The sequence below is a fragment of the Nomascus leucogenys genome, unplaced genomic scaffold, assembly GCF_006542625.1.
Source record: "Nomascus leucogenys isolate Asia unplaced genomic scaffold, Asia_NLE_v1 001161F_51286_qpd_obj, whole genome shotgun sequence".
Classification (NCBI taxonomy): domain Eukaryota; kingdom Metazoa; phylum Chordata; class Mammalia; order Primates; family Hylobatidae; genus Nomascus; species Nomascus leucogenys.
Genome location: NW_022096906.1, coordinates 23,588 through 28,974, shown reverse-complemented (window position 1 = coordinate 28,974; position 5,387 = coordinate 23,588). Strand labels below are relative to the sequence as shown.

General features: G+C 47.4%; 1 pseudogene; it reads right to left on the bottom strand.

The window, feature by feature from the left end:
• Positions 1 to 352: 352 nt before the first annotated feature.
• On the bottom strand, positions 353 to 961 carry LOC115834086 (annotated as a pseudogene).
• Positions 962 to 5,387: the final 4,426 nt, after the last annotated feature.

The window sequence follows — 5,387 nt, the reverse complement described above, 5'->3', positions numbered from 1 at the left end:
CTACAAAAAAAATGTAAAAAGTAGCTGTGTGTGGTGGTGCATGCCTGTGGTCCCAGCTACTCAGGAGGCTGAAGTTAGAGGATCTCTTGAGCTTAGGAGGTCAAGGCTTCAGTAAGCTGTGATCATGCCACTTACAAAACTTTTAAACCTAGTCTCAAAAAAACTTAAAAATTAAAACATTTTAAAAACTAGGTTTAAAAGTTTTATAATGGCTGGGCATGGTGGCTCACACCTGTAATCCCAATACTTTCAGAGGCTGGGGTGGATCACTTGAGCCCAGGGGTTGGAGGCTTTGAGCCCAGCCACGTCTTTTTCTTTTCTTTTTTTTTGGAATTAGCAGTCTTTACTGGGCTCAGACCAGGAGTCCGTGGGTCTTGAGGACCTCTGTGTATTTGTCAATCTTCTTCTCCACGTTCTTCTCAGCCTGTTTCCGTAGCCTCATGAGCTGTTTCTTCTTCCGGTAGTGGATCTAGGCCTTTTCCTTCCTCTTCTCCAGGGTAGTTGTCACTGCCTGGTACTTCCAGCCAACCTCATGCGCCAGGCGCCCCAGATAGGCAAACTTTCTTGTCGGCTTCAGGCGCACGACCTTGAGGGCAGCAGGAACCACCATCTGCTTTTTCTTGTCGTAGAGCAGTGGGATGCTGTCAAACACCTGGAGGTGGTCCAGGGCGGCCTGGCCCCGCTTGGTCTTGTGGGGCAGCATGCCCCGCACGGTCCACTGGAAGATGCAGCTGCGGGTCCGGAAGTGTTAGGAGCCTCGCGAAGGGTTGGTGTTCATCTGCTTGCAGAAGAAAGCCAGGTTCTTCAACTTATTTCTGTAGAAATTGCCAGAAATGTTGATGCCCTCGCAGCGTACGACCACCACCTTCCAGCCCAACATTACCTGCTTAGCCACGATGGCCGCCAGGCGGCCCAGGAGATGGCCTCGACCATCGAGGACTGGGACCTGCACCACCGCCATCTTCGGCAGCCGCCTGGGAAAGCACATCTTTTTATTTTTCTAATTGTTAACAGATAAGGAAAGTGCCACAGGCACTGGTACTAGTAACAATAGCTAATACTTCTATGACATGTGTTGTCACTTAAAAATAGTATTAAGGCAAAAAATTAGCCAGGCGTGGTGGCGGGCACCTGTAGTCCCAGCTACTTGGGAGGCTGAGGCAGGAGAACGGCGCGAGTCGGCAAGGCGGAGCTTGCAGAGAGCTGATATCGCGCCACTGCACTCCAGCCTGGGCGACAAAGCAAGACTCTGTCTCAAAAAAAAAAAAAAAAAAAAAAAAAAAAAAATAGTATTAAGGGCCGGGCCTGGTGGCTCATGTCTGTAATGCCAGCACTTTGGGAGGTTGAGGTAGGTGGATCACCTGAGGTCAGGATTTCGAGACCAGTCTGGCCAACATGGTGAAATCCCGTCTCTACTAAAAATACAAAATTAGGCCAGGTGCGGTGGCTCATGCCTGTAATCCCAGCACTTTGGGAAGAGGAGGCAGGCGGATCTCCTGAGGTTAGGAGTTCAAGACCTGCCTGGCCAACATGGTGAAACCCCATCTCTACTAAAAATGCAAAAACTAGCCAGGCATGGTGGCCGTCGCCTGTAATCCCAGCTACTTAGGAGGCCAAGGCAGGAGAATTGCTTGAACCCAGGAGGCAGAGGTTGCAGTGAGCCGAGATCACACCACTGCACTCCAGCCTGAGCAACAGAGTGAGACTCCGTCTCAAAAAAAAAATTAGTCGGGCATGATGGCACATGCCTGTAATCCCAAGTACTTGGGAGGCCGAGGCAGGAGAATCGCTTGAATCCGGGAGGTGGAGGTTGCGGTGAGCCGAGATTGTGCCAATGCACTCCAGCCTGGGCAACAAGAGCGAAACTCCGTCTCAAAAATATATATATAGTATTAAGTTATTTAATTGTTCCAACAATTTCATGAAGGAGGAATTCTTATCCCCATTTTATAGAAGAGGAATCTGAGCTCCAGAGAAGGTATGTAATTTGCCCCAAATCATACACATAGTAAGTAGCTGAGCTAAGATACATATTCAGTCTGTCTCCAGAGCTTGTATACTTTACCAAAATGCTAAATCAACCCAGCAAGTGACTTTTTTGCACACTATTTGTATTATTTTAAGTTAATATTTTTCTGTTAAGTGGTGTGGTAAAGGATCTTGTTTTTCTTTTAGTAAATTTAAAGAAAAAATTAGGCTGGGCCGGGTGGCTCAGGCCAGATGTGGTGGCTCATGCCTGTAATCCCAACACTTTGGAAGGCTGAGGTGGGAGGACTGCTGAAAGCCAGGAGTTTGAGACCAGCCTGGGCAATAGGTTGAGACCCCATCTCTACAAAAATCAACATATATATGTATATAATACATATGTTGTTCAGGCTGGTCTCAAAGTCCTGGACTCAAGTGAACCTCCTTCTTTAGCCTCCCGAGTAGCTGGGATTATAGGCATGCCTCCATGCCCAGCTATGTAAGAGATCTTAGAAAGCACGGGCGCAGAGCCAGGGCCCTAGCCTTGGAGGCTCAAGTGTTTGCCATTCGCCCATGCTGCCTCCCTGCACTTGGGTACTTCCTCAGTTTGGACACTGCCACCCTTTGGCATCTGCAGATAGGGGAGTCCCCAGGATGATTCCTACAGGTAGCAATTGTGCTTCCAGGGAATTGTATCCCATTCTTTTGCCTCTCTGCATCACTCACCAAATCATATCCCTAACATTTTTTTTTTAATTTCTTTTTAGAGACAGGATCCAGCTCTGTTGCCCAGGCTGGAGTGCAGTGGGGTGATCACAGCCCACTGCAGTCTTGAACTCCTCTGCTCAAGCAATCCTCCAGCCTCAACCTCCAGAATAGCTGGGACTACAGATGTGTACCACCATGCCCAGCTAATTAAAACTTTTTTTTTTTTTTTTTTTTTTTGGAGATACAGGGTCTCGTTATGTTGCTCTGACTGATCTCAAAATCCTGGCCTCAAGTGATCCTCCTGCCTTGGTTTCCCAAAGGGCTGGGATTACAGCCATGTGCCACCATGCCCAGCCCTGATCATGCCTTTACTAATACACCCAATTCTCAGCTACCTGTCATGGCAGGAATATAATCTGATAAATTTAACCAATGGTCTCCTCCTGGTACACCCAAATTTACTGAACCCTACTGTGGAAACCATATGTTAGACTCCATAAGAACATACACAGTATATATATAATAGCTGCTATCATCAAAAAGTACTATTAAAAAGTACTATCATCAACTAATATTTACTAAATCTCTAAAAAGTTTCAGTGTAGACCAAATTTTACACACGTAATTGACCCCAATGCCCCCTTTGCCCCTCCTTCTGGGAACTTTTTTTCTTTAGTGTTATTATTGTTTTAATTTATTTGGAGAGACAGGGTCTCACTATGTTGCCCAGGCTGGCTTTGAACTCCTGAGCTCAAGTGATCCTCCCACCTCAGCCTGCCAAAGTGCTCGGATTACAGGTGTGAGCTACTGAATCTAGCCTTCTTTTTTTTAAATGTCTTTTTTTCTGAAAAGAATGCTATCTTTTATTTTCCTTTATATATTTAATAAATGTATTGGGTGGTTTCTTGTCCAAAATGATTGTATTATGATAAAAAAAGAGAGCATTTATGTAGACTCAGGGATCTTGACTTCTAGGGTCCTCTTTGTTGCTTATTAGCTGAGTGACCTTCAGCAAGTGAGTTAAACTCTCTGAGCCTCTTTGCAAATCTGTAAAGGGCAAATAATAATTGTATCCACATTGAGTTGTTGTGAAAATCAAATGAGAAAACAAAATGTGGCCGGGCACGGTGGCTCACGCCTGTAATCCCAGCACTTTGGGAGGCCGAGGCGGGTGGATCATGAGGTCAGCAGATCGAGACCATCCTGGCTAACACAGTGAAACCCCGTCTCTACTAAAAATACAAAAAATTAGCCAGGCGAGGTGGCGGGCGCCTGTAGTCCCAGCTACTCAGGAGGCTGAGGCAGGAGAATGGCGTGAACCCCGGGGGGCGGAGCCTGCAGTGAGCCGAGATCGCGCCACTGCACTCCAGCCTGGGCGACAGCAAGACTCTGTCTCAAAAAAAAAAAAAAAAAAAGAGAAAACAAAATGCTTTGAAAATTCTAAACTTGGACAGGCACAGCGGCTCACACCTATAATCCCAGCACTTTGAAGGTCAAGATGAGAGGATCGCTTGAGCCCAGGAGTTTGAGACCAGCCTGGGCAACGTAGTGAGACTCCATCTTAAAAAAGAAGAGGGAACATTCTAATCTTTTTGAGAGCTATGAAAGAAAGAACCTGGGGCTGGGCATGGTGGCTCACACCTTTAGTCCCAGCACTTTGAGAGGCCAAAGTGGGCAAATTGCTTGAACCCAGGAGTTTGAGACCAGCCTGGACAACATGGCAAAACCCTATCTCTACAAAAAAATACAAAAACAGGCCAGGCACGGTGGCTCACGCCTGTAATCCCAGCACTTTGGGAGGCCGAGGTGGGTGGATCACGAGGCCAGGAGTTCAAGACCAGCCTGGCCAATATGGTGAAACCCGTCTCTACTAAAAATACAAAAATTAGCCTGGCATGGTGGCATGCATCTGTAGTCCCAGCTATTCGGGAGGGTGAGGCAGGAGAATTGCTTGAACCTGGGAGGCAGAGGTTGCAGTGAGCTGAAATCACGCCACTGCACTCCAGCCTGGCTGACAGAACAAGACTCCATCTCAAAAAAAAAAAAAAAAAAAAAAATTAGCCTGGCGTGGTGGCACTCACCTGTAGTCCCAGCTACTCAAGAGGCTGAGGTGGGAGGCTCACTTGAGCCTGGGAGGCTGAGGCTGCATGAGCCAAGATCCCACTGCTGCCCCTCTAGCCTGGCGACAGAGTGAGACCCTATAAGAAAGGGGCTGGGTGTGCTGGCTCATGCCTGTAATCCCAACACTTTGGAAGGCTGAGCCAGGAGGATTGCTTGAGCCTAGGAAGGAGTTCAAGACCATCCTGGGTGACATAGTGAGACCACGTCTCAAAAATAATAATAATTGGCTGAGCGCAGTGGCTCACACCTATAATCCCAGCACTTTGGGAGGTCAAGGCAGGTGGATCGCCTGAGGTCAGGACTTCGAGACCAGCCTGACCAACATGGAGAACCCCCCGTCTCTACTAAAAATAGAAAATTAGCCTGGTGTGGTGGCACATGCCTATAATCCCAGCTACTTGGGAGGCTGAGGCAGAAGAATCGCTTGAACCTGGGAGGCAGAGGATGAGGTGAGCCAAGATCACGCCACTGCACTCCAGCCTGGGCAACAGAGCGAGACTCCATCTCAAAAAAAAAAAAAAAAGACACAATCAATTAATTAATTAGAGAAAGAGAGGGAAAAAACCGAATTTCAACTTCAGAGTCAAAAGGTC